This window comes from Mesoplodon mirus, assembly GCF_964341445.2.
Source record: "Mesoplodon mirus genome assembly, contig: HAP1_SCAFFOLD_1118, whole genome shotgun sequence".
NCBI lineage: Eukaryota > Metazoa > Chordata > Mammalia > Artiodactyla > Ziphiidae > Mesoplodon > Mesoplodon mirus.
Genome location: NW_028294949.1, coordinates 34,273 through 50,153, shown reverse-complemented (window position 1 = coordinate 50,153; position 15,881 = coordinate 34,273). Strand labels below are relative to the sequence as shown.

At 33.7% G+C, this 15,881-nt stretch overlaps 1 long non-coding RNA gene across 3 annotated transcripts in view; it reads left to right on the top strand.

The window, feature by feature from the left end:
• LOC309797855 overlaps window positions 1–11,258 on the top strand; it is a 49,382-nt gene extending 38,124 nt beyond the window's left edge. For all 3 annotated transcript variants that reach the window (XR_014292825.1, XR_014292826.1, XR_014292827.1), the window contains one exon: window positions 11,173–11,258. This is a non-coding gene — a long non-coding RNA (uncharacterized lncRNA). The remainder of the gene's footprint in view (window positions 1–11,172) is intronic.
• The last annotated feature ends 4,623 nt before the right edge of the window (window positions 11,259–15,881 follow it).

The following is a 15,881-nucleotide window of genomic DNA, read 5'->3' as shown; positions in this document are numbered from 1 at the left end:
TATTAATGATATTTGGGTTGTTTTGGGCCTATTACGGACAGTACTTCCATGAACATTTATTTTAATGTTTCCTGGTAGACATGTGCAAGATTTAACATAAGTAAAAGAGTAGACATACTAAGAGTAGAATTGCTGAGTTGTAGGGAATTCAAATATTCAACTTTAAAAAATAACGTCAAAATGTTTTCCAAAGATATGGAATCAATTTTCAGCCCTTTTGCTCTATAGCTTCACCAGTTAGAATGGCCATTCTAGTCTTTTGTTCCTTGTATTAGTCTGCTCAGGTTGTCCTAGCAAAATACCTCAGATTCAGTGGGTTAAAAAACGAGATTTATCTTCTCACAGTTCTGGAGGCTGGAAGTCCAGGATCAAGATGTTGGCAGTTTTGGGTCCTCCTGAGGCCTCTTTCCTTGACTTGCAGGTGACCACTGCTTTCTTGCTATGTCCTCACATGGCCTTTTCTCTGTGTGTATACATCCCTCGTATCTCTTCCTCTTCTTACAAGGACACCAGTCATATCAGTTAGGGCCCCACCATTATGACCTCATTTAACCATAATTATGTTTTTAAAGTCCCTGTCTCCAAACAGCCACATTGGGAGATGGGGCATCAACATACGAATTTTAGGGAACACAATTCAGTCCATAACAATTTTAATTTGTATTTCCCTAATTACCGATAGGTTGAGAATCCTTTCATTTGTTTAATAGTTGCCTATGTTTCCTATTCTATGAAAGTCCAGAGAATATCTTTTGTCCATTTTTCTACTGTTTATCTTTTTCTTACTTATTTCTATTGTTTTTTAAATACAAGCAAATAATCCTTGGTCAGCTATATATGACACAAATAAGTTACTTCATGCCTTCTCACTTTTTCAATGTTGTCTTGTGATAAATAGCAGCTCTCAATTTTAATGAAATCAAATTTATCTTTTAGTTTAGTGTCTTTTTGTTCTACTTAAAATGTCCTTCCCTAGTTTAATGCTACCCAGATATAGTATATTTTCTTCTGAAAGTTCTAGTGTATCTTTGTTTTATATTCAAGCCATTAATGCACTTACAATCGACTTGTCTGTATTATCCAATTTCTTTGTTTTCTTATGAATAATTAAGTTTTCCAGGACCATTTTGGAATGAATGGATTTTTTAGGTGTGTCTGAGCTGTTCTTGACCATTCACATAAATTTCAGAATTGGTAATCCTGTAAAACCTCTATTAAGTATTTTTATTGTAATTGTATTGACTATATAAATTAAGTTGGGGAAAATTTACATCATTATGATGAGTCTTTTCTCTCCATAAACAAGATGTACCTCTCCATTTATTTAAGACTTCTTTAATATCTTTCAATAAGGTTTTATTTTCTCCATAAATGTCTTGCACATTTTTATTTAGATTTATTCCTAGGTAGTTTTTTTTTTTTCCATTTTAAATAATTTTTAAGCTCTCTCTTTGTTCCTGGATTATAGAAATCCAATAGACTTTTGCATCTTGAGCTTATATCTAGCCATCTTGCTAATATTGTTTTTTAGTAAGAGAGAGGATTTTCTTAGCAAAGAGGAATAAATGTAAAATTAAATAAAAATGTTATGGGTCAGCTCTGGTCAATAGAACTTTCCATGATAATGGAAATGTTCTTAGTGCTGTCAAAAACTATAGCCATTAGTCACATATGTTTTTAAATTTTTAAATGTAAGTTCAATAAAATTAAAATTTAAGTTCCTAAGTCAAACTTGCCCACATTTCAAGTATTTAATAGCCACTTGTGACTAATGGACACTATACTGGACATTGTATCTCTAGACTATTAGACTGTGAAGCCATGGCGTCCCGGGATTTTATCTTTGTCAATGGCATAGTGAGATCTTTCATGTGACAGTTATTCTGTTATTAAAAAGAGAAGTTACTTAACCTAGTCATCCCTAACTTTTTGAAATAATCCAACATAGCTTTCACCATCCATGAATTTCTTGAATCATATTTATGTTTCTAATCTATTTCTTGTGTCAAGTGTTCACTTTGTAGCAAGTTCATTGTCCTAAAATGGCACAAGAGGTTCCCTTATTCCTGATAAGCTGTGATTGGATGAAGAAGACCTTGTTACCCTGCCTATCTGGTTTTTATTATAATCAGATGTTAATCTGTATCAGTCTCCATATTCAAAATTCACCATCAAAATTATATGTTATTCACATGATGGTTGTCTTTATTTCATTTAGCTAGTATCATGACCTTATAAATGCAGTTTTGGTCATTTTCTCCTAAAATATCATATTTATCCATGTGGAAATACATCTCCTACTTCTTTGCCCCCTTTAAACTCTTCCTGTAATTTAATCCTCATGAGCTTTATTTCCCCTAATTTTAATTACTTAATATTTTGTAAACCATTTAAGAGATCACTGGTATGCTCTTTTTTTCAATCATCTATACATTTAAACAGTGTGTTGCAATAAGAAATAGTACTGGTAATCAGAAGACTAGAGTCCTAGTTTTACCCATAAAAATGAACTATATGTGCATTTAAATAAGGCTTGTGTAAGTTTTATTCTGATTCTAAAATTGTTATGATTATTTAGAAAATTATGTTTGAAATATGACATTATTCAAAACCAATAGAGGTTTGAAATCTATTAAAAATCTACAAAGAACTCAACTATTTCACCTTTTTCCCTGATTTGATATTCAACTGTAATCCTTCATCTTTCACTTACAGCATGCTGTAGCTGCTGTTGACACAAAGACAAAATATAATGTCTAAATATTGTGTACTTGTTTTGTAAATGAAGACTTTTGTTTAAAATTGTCTTTTACATAAATTCTTTTTTTTTTTTTTTTTTTTTTTTTTTGCGGTATGCGGGCCTCTCACTGTTGTGGCCTCCCCCGTTGCGGAGCACAGGCTCCGGATGCGCAGGCCCAGCGGCCATGGCTCACGGGCCCAGCCGCTCCGCGGCATATGGGATCCTCCCAGACCGGGGCACGAACCCGTATCCCCTGCATCGGCAGGCGGACTCTCAACCACTGCGCCACCAGGGAGGCCCTTACATAAATTCTTGATTCCCTTTTCACAACTTTTCCATTCCCCATGCTACTGCAATCAATCACTCATGATAGAAAATTATTCTCTTTTCTGTTTGCTAAAGCTCTTTTTAAAATACCAAGTTTCAAATGATCATCAATTCAAGAAACTTTGGAAAATGAACTTCATAATTTCCAGAATGAATATTTTGTTTCACTGGCTACCAGGACACCATCCTCTCCTAGATTTCTCCCCTCCTCACTCAGCATTCCTTGGAAGTCTCCCTTGGTGATGCCTCCCATCCCTCAAAGTCTGTTAGAATGCCCTAAGGCTCATTCCTGGCCCCCTTCACTCTCCATCTACCTTAACTACTCATGAGTTTTAATCTAGTCCCATTACTTTAATGGGAAGATAACTTATGACTCCCCAATTCATACTTCTAGCCCTAACCACTCACCTAACCTCCAGACTCCTAATTCCAATTTCCCACTAAATATCTCCAATCTATGCATAATAGACATTTCAAACTTAGCAAATAAAACTAAATATTTTGCTTTGATCCATCCATCGCACTCCAGTTTTTCCTGGCTCCATAACTCATCCAGTTGCTCAGGCCAAAAATGTTAGATTCATCCTTAAACTCTCACTTTCCCACAATTCCTATGTCCAGTCCATCAGAAATTCTTGCCAGTCTAACTTGAAAATACATCCTGAATCCACCTACCTCTCACCTTACTCTTGCCATCTTTACTTACTCCAAGCCATCATTGCTTGCCTCATCTAATGCAATAGGCAGCCTCTTCCACAACCTCCTTGCTTCTTCCCCTCTTGCCCCAATCCTTATAGTCTATAACCAATACAATAGCCAGAATAATCACAAAAAAAACATGAATCATATCACATTATTTCCCAAAACCTGTTCCCATAACTTTAGAATAAAAATTAAACTTTTTACCTGTCCTACATGCTTTATTCAGTATTTCTTCTGCCCTACTCTCCAAGCTCGTTTACTACTACTATTCTCTCACACACACATCCAGATTTTCTTTCTGCAGTGGCTTTCCCAACATCAGGGCCTTTGCACTTGGTATTCCCTAAAACCTGGAAGATTTTAAAAATCTGTAAGATTCCTCCAAGCAAGATCTTAGAAGGTATTTACATTTCATTTTGTAGAGACATTTGGTAGAAGACATTTTTGCAGAAGACAGATACATTTTACTTTGGCGGCTATTCACACATCTGGCAATTTCCAAGTTGGTTAAATAACAAATGTGAATTGATGAAGCTAAGATAAAAGAACTGTAGTTGGTGAGACCTATGTGTTTTAAACCGTGAACTTTGAGGAATTGTAGACATGCAAACTACACCATGGTTTCAGTGTTAATGTGTGAGAATTAGCTAAGGTATTTTCCAAATACTCATTACTCTCTAAAGAGCTTCTGAGCAGGAAATCAGAACAGGGCCTGTGGACCTGAATTTTATCTAGTACCACAGTTGATTCTGTTGCAGATGGTTTTCAGTCAGCCCTTTGAGAGACACCAAGCTGGGGTATTTGCCCAGATATGATTAGCAAAGGTCATGCAAGTCACCAATGAGATACAATGGAGAATCAACAAATGACTGAAAAGAGTGACAAAAGAAGAAGAGGATCCAGTAGGACCAGTAGAGACGCTATCCCAAACACTCTTGGCTAGAAGTTTTACAAATCCATTCATATGAATGGACTGATAGTTAACAGCCAAATGGCACTGCATATTTTTTTAAGTTGCTGAGTATTAAAGTGTATGGCTAAGCATCATAAGTTTTGTTAAATTATATTTTGGTTGCTATAAAATTAGGTGTACATTGTGTGTCAGATGTAGGGATATAGATGTGTAAATATATGTCGTTGTTTCAGTTCTTCAGCTGATACTTCATAATGTCTTTGTAACTTCTAAATGAAGGACCTCTTCAAATATTGTTTAGAAAAAAAAGATACCTGTTCATCCCTGTCCACCTCCCTTCATCCCCTTCCTTGTCCCTTCCCTCCTTTTTTTTATATCTTTATTGGAGTATAACTGCTTTTTAGTGTTGTGATCCCTTCCCTTCTTGAACAAATTAGTCCATTAAGTGAGGTAAAATAACCCTTTGTCAGCATGGGGGAGGTGGGCATTCAAGGAGCCACATGACTTGGCATTGGGTCTCAGAGTCTGAGAAAGGGGAGAGGATGTCTGCATAAGGGAGCCTGGAGTTGACTGCTGAAGTCTGATTCGTGTGAAAGGGCATCCACATGAGGAAGTGGCCTTGGCAACCACTCTGTACAGATAGTCATAACCCGTGCCAGGTGGAGAAAATGTGTGGATGGGAAAGTGGCAGCTACAAGAATTTACTTAAATACAGGAAGATTGATCAAATAAGTAAGGATATTAACAATATGGTAATCAGTGTTATTTTAATATCTGTGGAGGGAGTTAAAATATGAAAAGGGCAAAAACTAGAATGAAAGGGTGTTGAAAGGGAATGGAGGATGTATTTTCAATATAGAGACATTATAAGAATAAACATAGACAATATGTATGCATATGTTTATGAATGTGTTTGTGAATATATGTAAATAGTTATGAATATATGTTTTCATATGTGTGTATGTATATATGTACATAAATCCCCTAGCCCTGCCTATTGAGAATACCTGGGACCACTACTTCCCAAGAGCAATGAATACACCTAGTGTCCAGATCTTGGTTTCTAAATACAGCTCTCCAACTGAAGGAATTAAAGCTCTTTGGAGAAATGGCTGATTCTAGAACCACTATAGGGAAAATAGAAGATGACTCTAGAACATATTATTGTTTCAAGAAGTAAGGGATCAGCCATAAAAAGAAATGAAATTGAGTTATTTGTAGTGAGGTGGATGGACCTAGAGTCTGTCATACAGAGTGACATCAGAAAGAGAAAGACAAATAGCGTATGCTAACACATATATATGGAATCTAAAAAAAAAAAAATGTCATGAAGAACCGAGGGGTAAAACAGGAATAAAGACACAGACCTACTAGAGAATGGCCTTGAGGATATGGGGAGGGGGAAGGGTAAGCTGTGACAAAGCGAGAGAGAGGCATGGACCTATATACCCTACCAAACGTAAAATAGATAGCTAGTGGGAAGCAGCTGCATAGCACAGGGAGATCAGCTTGGTGCTTTGTGACCACCTAGAGGGGTGGGGTAAGGAGGGTGGGAGGGAAGGAGATGCAAGAGGGAAGAGATATGAGGATGTATGTATATGTATAGCTGATTCACTTTGTTATAAAGCAGAAACTAACACCCCATTGTAAAGCAATTATACTCCAATAAAGATGTTTAAAAAAAAAAGAAGGGAGATATCACAGAATAATTGGGAAACATCAAAGGATATAGAAGCCAAACTGAAGGGGTTTCCACTGGACAAATCTTGAACAATCTAAGCCTCAAAACTAATAATGGTAGAAACATATTATAGTCAATTGAATAAAATAGGAGTCTATGAGTTCATACTGATTTAAATAATTAAATTGAATAAATTATGTTTGATGAGGAACAGGATATTTACATAATTACAAAGTGCCTTACCACAAAAATTATTAATAATGAAGGAGAAAAAAAATAACTTTACAATGGAGAAGACTGGGTGATACACCTTAATCAAATGAGTAAAATAATATTCCAGTAAGGTTACAAGTTAAAAGTTTGCCGAAATTGTTTGATAGGAAGCAGTGAGAAGAACAGAGCTTCACCACTGTGTTATTCCTGCCAACGACACATATCCTGAATAATCATGAGACAAATACAAACAGCTAAATCCTACAAAATAACTGATCCATATTCTTTAAAATTTTCTAGTTCATGAAATTCAAGGGAAGCCTGAGAAAATTTTCCAGATTAAAAAACTAAAGAGACAGGACAGCTAAATGCAACATGTGACACTGGGCTGATCCTTTTATTATGAAGGACATGATGGGGATAATTGACAAAACTTGAAAGGGGTCTGAGGATTAGTAGCTCTGTGGTCATGTGTCAGTGTTAATTTCCTGATTTTCATGATTATATTTGGATATATGTTTGTAGGAAATACTAGAGGATTTGGGGGAGACATTGCATTGTGTTGGCAACTACTCTCAAATGGTTTGGGAAATAAATTATTTTTATTGTCATTTCAATCTTTCTTTAATTTTCGAGATTGTTAAAAGAAGGCAAAGAAAGAGGAGAAGAGCCCTGAGTCAGGTAACCCTCCTTTTCCTGGCGACTCCCATAGTTAAAAGCTCAGTTTACAACGGTGGTCAGTTTTTCAGTCTATTTGTGCTAATTTCTGTTACTAACAACCTAGCATCTTATTTTCTATTTGAGGTTTTTGGATTTTTCCTAATTATGCTTTTGCTTTTTATTCTATCAAATGTCTATGAACTTGATAAAGTCCTCGGTATTAAAACAAAATCAGTGAGATTCATAAAAATAAAAATAAGTTCTTGGAGAAATTTATAAATTTCTACCTGCATTCAAATTGGAGTAAGTTGGCAAGAAATTTATAAGGGGAAAATACTATAAGGAGCACTCCCATTCAGAAACTCAAAATGGTTGCACGTGTTTATCCTGTAAGAGATCTGTGATGAAACAGCAGGGTGAAGGCTATATGTCCAAACTTAAATGCAATCTTTTAAATCACCTTTCATGTCAGGCCATGTAAGAACTGGGCAATTCAATAAGTAAATTAGAACAATTCTTTCAATAATTTCTTAGGTCAACACTTAGAATAATGGAAAACTTATCTTTAACTCCAAGAAATCTGGACAGTTATTAAAGCAAATGTGTTGTCCTACTGGCCTACACCTGGTTATAAACAGCAGTACGACTTCAGAAAACCCTGGACACTGAGTGGACCTTCTAAATATAGCTTTTTCTTTCTATAAAGGTGTTTTACAAGAATGCTATCTTTTGTGAAAATGTGGCCTTTATAAAGGGTACACTAAGGTGTGTGACTTTTAGACCTAGAAAAGATTTGAAATATTTTCTTAGCCTGGGAATCCAAATTTTAGAGGCATAGAAACAGAAACGCAATGAAATTAAATATTTTGCCCACCATCAAATGGCAAACAAGTAATAACGACAGCACTCAAGCCTCTGTCTTCTAAATCCATTGAATGCAGCATAAATAGATTGCAATAACTGCTGATTTTCATTGTCCTCAACACTACATTTCTTCTGTGCCTTATCCCTCTTCTTTTAAGAGGGATGACAACATTATCTGCAAACTTTATAACTATTTTTTTTTAATTTTGCTGTTTTGTAACTCACTTTTGAAAAATTCTGTTTCTATGTTGAAAATGTGTAAGGACATTTACCTTCCTTCTTGAAACAACTTTGCCTGCATTTATCACATTTTATTGTTGAACTGTTATGTAGCAATAAGTACAAAAGCACCTCTAGTAGAGGAGATAATGTCAGAGGCAACAAGGTGTGTGTATGGGGGGGGCGGGGTTAGAGTTGACATACCTTAAGGGAGATGAGGAGAGAGGGAAGAGAATAGAAATTTTATTGATTTGAAAAAATATGATGGCAAGTTAGACAATGTTTGGCTAAACTTAATACAATATAGCTTTCCTTAACTTAAATTCCGGGTTAACTTCCACTGTTTACATTGCCACAGACTAGGGGATAAACAAAGCAAAAAGATTTTTGGTACTACCGTTTTGTGTTAATTTCATAAAGATTTCTACAAGACTTTTTAAAAATAAATTGAAAAACAAAAGTCTTGTCTTTAGCTTATTTTCCCTGCATGCTTGCACTTTAGTAAGTTGATAAATGACATTTAAACTCAATAGTTATGATTAATTCTGTCCCACCATTTTTAAAAGCCCTGGGGATTGTGTGCGTGTTCATGCGCACACCTTTACAACCAGTAAAATAAAGTTCTTGATCAAAAAATTATTATCATTTAGACTATTGAATAAAATCAGATATGATAGAGGGGCCAGCTGTTGGTAGGTTTAAAAGTCACCCTAGGTGATTAATTCGTGCAGCAGTGTTGCAGGTCTCTCTTTAGATGAAGCATTTAGAAGTATAACCAAGCATGGCTCTAGTTTCATATCTGAAACCTGTTTTATTTAGTTATTCGGCAAGTGCTTGCTCCATGTGTTTTTATAGTCTTTGGTTGTGCTATAAAAATGTCAAAATTATGAATTAACAGATATGCAAAAGTGAAATCCTAGAAGATAGGATAAACATGAAGTCCTCTAATTATCACTCAAATAAGTTTGGTTGACACAGAACTGGGAATCAGATAAAGACATTAATAATTCATAATGCTGAAATTAAAATCTTCTAGTTACAGTACAAAAGAAATCCTAATTTGTACCACAAGGTAATGAATTCAGTACTTTTCATTTGTTAAATATTTGCTTATTACCCTGCACTGTGCATATAACACTGTTCCAAAATTTGGAGGGCAAACAGGAAAAACAGAAACTCTACCTTCAAGTTGTGTATACTGCAGTCAGTGAAATTTCTCTACTTTGAGATCTTTTAATTCCTCAGCTCATTGTAACATTTTCTTCAGATGAATTGTTTTTTATTTGTTAAAACCAATGTTTAGCACTTGAAATAGTTTCTTCAATGTTCCTGATAGTGAAATAGAGTCAGCATGCTAATTTCCAATACTAATTATAGAGTTGATAGGAGAAATGCTCAAGATTGATAGTAAAGTGATTTCGATAATCTACAAAATGTCTTGAGGTTTCCCAGATAACAACTTGTCTCCCAGACAAAAATGTACTTATTATTTATATTCCAAGCTTATACAAATTTTTGTACTTTAATCATATAGCGATTTGACAACATCTTTTCATTCACATTTTAAGATATTTTGTTCAGTAAATTATCTCATTTTGAAACTATTGATTTATATATACATACTATGTAAATATTAGTATATATTTCTCAATGACTAGATTAGTGCTTTCTTAACTACTTAAATTTGTTTAATTCATATTGTTGTTCTTCAGCATTTCTTTTACTCACTGGAGCCTATCCTACTGACTTCAAAAAGCCTGAAAAATCTGAAAATCCCATTTAAAGTAACTGTATGGAAAATCTTTAAAATAACATACAATAATGGTAGAGAAGAAGAGTATTTAACATTGTGTTGAGATCATTCCATTAATAAAGAGATTAATCAATAATTCTAACAGTCAGACATATAATAAAAATGAAAAACAATCATAATACTGAGCAATGACATTTTCAATAAAGGGAGATATTAAATATTGTATAGGAAACTAGTATCTGCAAAGCAGATAAGTTGGCAATGATTATACATATATTTAAAATATGTTGAAACAGTCATAGACAGTTTTTCTTTTTGGCTGAAAAGAGGCATATTGCAGTGTTTAAGCACTACTTTAACTGGAATAGATATTTAGACACTATACAGAAAACACATGATTGCAGAAGAGCAGATATTAGCAGGTGTGTGAACGTGTATGTCTTTAATTAATGCATTTTCATTCATTCAAAAAGGAGAAGAATGCCAAATTTACTTTAAAGGTGGCATTGTGATATGTTAAAGTTCCATTCTTAGACTTTTGCTGCTGTTGCTGTTCCTTTAGTATTCACCAAAGAGTACCGTCCTGTCACTTATCCAAGTTAGAAATCTAGAAGCAATCCTAGGATTCTCATTATAGGGTCCCCTACCTTCATGCTCCCCGCTCAATAAGTAACAAATTCTTGGCTCTCCTATATAGGAAAGCTCTCTCCAATGTACGCCTGCTCTGTAACTCTCTGGGTCCAGCATCTCTGCCTCAGCCTCCCATTCAAGTCACTTCTAGTTCATTCTGTGCAGGGCCATTTTTAAACCTTCCTCAGTCCTAGGCAATTGCCCTTTTAGAAGCTTTACCCTAAATGTTATCAAATGCATTAATATGTGCCCAAGTCACATATCCAATATAATTTATAGATAACTATATGAAAGCTGAGTAACATTGCTGTTGTAGTAATATTAGTTGAAAAAATTAATTACACAAGTTTTGATCTCAATTTTGCAGATTTTTTTTTCATACCCTGGAGCCATTTTTTTCAGGTGTCAAACAATTTTCTAAGTCCTTCTCAAACTCCTAGTCCCTAGTGAGTGTGCTTTTACTGTCACAGGGTTGAACAGCTCAGACAGCAAGATGTCTGAAGATGAAGACCATCACATGGATGAGTAAATCAGATACGTGGAAGATGGAATGCAAAGTGTTTGTAGAAAAAAATACACAAATCAAGGAAGAAATTGCAGTGTCAATTAATATGATGTATATCAGATGATAGTATTAAAAAGCCAGGTTAAAATAAAATAACTTAATAATGTACATATTTGTCAGATTGTTCACTAGTGATATACTGCTCAGTGTAAGGTGAGAACCACAGATATTATCTTCTGGAAAAAAACCCTTTAAGCCCTAACAGATTCAGTTTATAAATTTCCTCTCTAATAAATGAGGAATAAAATAATTTACAATAAATTAATTATTTCCTCTTCTGAAGGTACTAATACTACAAATTCAGTCAGAAGATGGATCAAGTTTTTCGTACATTTCTCTCATTTCACATTTTTTAAATAAATGAGACTATATTTTGTCTAATGACTACCAGAACAACTATCTGGAAACTGTGCCTTCATTATATGTGAGACAGTATTTTAGGAGATATAGATGTATATTTAGATGGAGATATAAATACATAGCATATATACACAATATTTAATAAGACACAGGAAATGTGGGATAGCTCCAGACTGCTACACCCTATGTTCTGAGCTGCTCCGAAATGCAGTTCCTTTTTTATTTTCTTAACATCTTTATTGGAGTATAATTGCTTTACAATAGTGTGTTAGTTTCTGCTTTATAACAAAGTGAATCAGTTATACATATACACATGTTCCCATATCACTTCCCTCTTGCGTCTCCCTCCATCCCACCCTCCCTATCCCACCCCTCTAGGTGGTCACAAAGCACCCAGCTGATCTCCCTGTGCTATGTGGCTGCTTCCCACTAGCTATCTGTTCTAATGGGAGTTCTCTGGGCACAAAGAGCAGTATTTTCTGTAATGAGATTAGAAGAAAGGATTTGCTAATAATTGCTTCTATAGCAACTAAAAATCTTGGAATCTCACCTTTCAGCATTTTGAAAATCTTAAAGGGGATGTTGTCAGTAACAGAAAAATTGAAGAATGATAATGTATTCAAATTACTCATTCTTTAAATTCATCTGCCCATTCGCCTTTTAAATTGATTCATGCTTCTCAGAAAATAAAATATGCTAATCCATATATCATTTTTCCACTGCGTAGAGCAACTACATCTAAAAAAAATACTATTTTACTTTCCTTTACTATATTCCTCCACAACTTGTGTTGTACTTTCACATCTTCTTTTCATTCTGCTAGTGAGATATATATACATATATGTATATATACACATAATATTTAGATTTTAGATATTTGCATTATGCAGGGCAATCCATAAGATGGATAGATGCTTAATATTAATACCATTGAATACAATTTTCATAATTTTATACTTTAATTATTTTTGAAAGGGTAAAGCAAGGGTAAAGCAAATTCGAAATGAAAAAAGGTGACCAAGCTGGCATTTTTCATTTCAGACTTTATATTTGGACTACTCAGTGGGACAGATTATAATAACAGAATTTTGCTTTTGCAGGGAGGTCAATCTTTGCTTCTGCATTGCCTCATCTCTTTTAATCCCATCCAGTTTATTTTTCATCTCAGAAACTATATTTTTCATCTCTAGGAACTCAATTTGGGTTATTTTTATATCCTCTATATGTCTATTTAAGATGTTGATGCTTTCCTTTAACCTTTTTGAACCTATGAAAATTAGTTATAATAACTGTTTGAATGTCTTTGTTTACTGATTGTACCATTTTTCAGTGTCTTTTCATTAATTAATCTTTCTCCTTGTTATGGGTTATATTTTCCTTTGTCTTTGCATCCCTGGTAATTCTAGATTGCATGTCAGATATTGTGAATTTTACTTTACTGATTGCAGGGCGTTTTTGTATTTTTTTAAATATTTGTAACTTTGCTCAAAGAGGTAGTTAAGAAATAGTTTGATCACTTTGAGGCTTCCTTGTAAGCCTTATTAGGCTGCAACTGAAACAATTTAGTCTAGGGCTAATTTGGTCCCACTACCAAGGCTATACCCATTGAATACTCTGTGTATTGAATACTCTAGTTGATGCTGCATGTATTAAATTATATCAAAACATATTTGTATAATCTTAAAACAATAAATGCAACACATAAAAATATAAAAAAAAATTTAAAATTAACTTTTATTAAATAAAACAAAAATGTTTTCTTCTAGTAACTGTAGTATTTTAACATATTTAAATACTGTATCCCTATGAAATTCATTTTGTTAATAAATATGAAAAGAGAATCCACCTTTATTTTTTACAGGTGACCAGGGACTTGTTCAAACACCAACATTTAACTGTATTACATAAAACATTATGCCACTGGTTTTTATGGGTTTTCATTATAATTAACAGCTTTATACAACCGTTGTCTTGTGCTGTTTGTTGTTCAATGTCTAAAATTATTGTTTTATATATATATATATATATATATATATATATTTTTTTTTTTTTTTTTTTTACTTTTAGCAGTTTAAGCCAGGAGAGTAAATCCAGTTCCTATTACTCCATCCTGTCCAGAAGCACAGGTCTTAAGTGAAATTGAATACCAAAGAAACAGTTCCAAATTTTACAACGGATCTATCACTGGTTGTTAGCATATCTTCCCACACCCAAGACACCAAGATAACTTCTACTCACTGTTAAAGCTTTATGATGAGCAAAACTTCCACCACTGTGCTTCCTTGGCATGTGAGTATATTTTTAATTTACTGGTTATATATATTCTCTAATTATCCATTATTTTGTCCTTCTTTTTGATTAGATATTGATATCCACATGTTCTTTTCTAATAGCTCACAGAAATTTCTCTCATTAACAACACCAATAGAAATCACAATAAAAATCACCTTGGGGGACCAAATTTATATCACATTACCAAGTTTTTATTTTGCTCCCATAAAACTTCTGCAAAATACAACCACTATCTATCATCAGTATCATTAGAACAAAAACAAGGCATTCTAATCTCAAAAGCAAAATATTTTATTTAACTTAATAAATTTCACATTATAAAAATTTTCTCATAGCATCATCCTTAATTCCTCAGTATTCACTAATATTGGGGGATTTTTCTTTCAGTTATTTGAGACTAAGGATGATTTTATTCATCTCTACAGCCTGGTACATATATGTACAGTGTTTGTCAAAAGGTGGATATTCAAAAAAAATCTTGACTAAATTATGGTAATTCATATGATCAGTTCTGCAGTTCTTAAAACTTTAAATTACTTGTTAATTCTAAGAGAAAGTCAGATAATTTTTAGAAGGATTTCCAAACCATGCTAAAGTGTCAGCCTTCATTTCCTTGTCTGAGGGAAACAGGATAGAAATAGATGGTTTTAAAGTTCTCCAAGCTTCTGTGTCCTTTATACATCCACAATTTTAATCCTTATCATTTTCAAGATTTGCTAAATTATTTGAGGTGATCCATTCTCTTATTAAAGTTACATATTTTATGGCACATACTGAGCATATTAACAAATAACTTACTGATAAATGACAATGCCCATAACACCAGGTTAATCTGATTTCCATGAAATGAGCTGTAACTTCAAGAATATTAATTCATCTAATAAGGGTGATGATTTACATAATGTTGCCTAAAATATTTCTCTTGATTATTTAAGAGAGTTTTCCTAGGGGTAAATAGCTGGGAAGTCAATAGAAAAAAAAATACAACCATGATTAATTTAATTCCAGTCTAAAGGACTCCATATATAATGTATTTGAGAAAACCAAGTCACTATTATAGATTCAGATAAATGGCTGTATATATGAGATATTTTTAATGTAACCCAAATTATAAGAAATAGTTTTTTGGTATAGAAGCAACCACTCTTTTACCTAAAGGAAAGTATAAAATCTGAGTTCATTGTAAATTTGCCTCATTGCCCTCTGTTAGTTTGTGCCTGCCCCATCCTTAGGGGCCCAGTTAAGGACTACTGTATCATCCATACATCAGAAGAGAATGTCTGTGTTCTATGTTGATAGTCAGTCTAAACAAATATTTATACAGTTGAGATCAGAGATATAAAATGTCAGTTCCAAATCCACCCATGATGGCACATATATCAGGCAGATGACAAAGGTTATAAAGGCCTGTGAAATACTTGAATCGTATTTTGCAACCCTTGAAAGAATTCAAGTCGGAGATTAGCAGAAACCAGGCTCAGTTCTGTCCATAATCCCCTTTATCTGTCTTCTAGCCAACAAAATGAAAACCTGAAGCCAAGCTGACAAATAGAGTGTGAAGGGCCTTCTACTGCATTTAAGAAAAAACTGAGACTTGCTATAGGTAAAAATTATCTTTTCTATTACTATTATTGTTGATGTTGTTGTTATTCATAGAAATAATGAAAAAAAACCTAAATAACATTATTCTGCTGGATTCTTTACTATATGTAACACAATAAATTAACTCGCTTCATATTACACTGGGCATATAACATGAAAACATGTGCAGAGAACAGAAATCAGTATCTGTAAAGACAAATTCCCCTGTGATAGAGAAATCTATTATTTTAAGTCCAGACAATTAGATCTATTAAAGTGTAAGAGTGTTTCAGTACAGTCCTGCTAAAAGTAAAGCTTAAAAGTAAATCGAAAAAAAAACTGGAAAACTGATGCCAGTTAGATACAAAATATAAGATTATG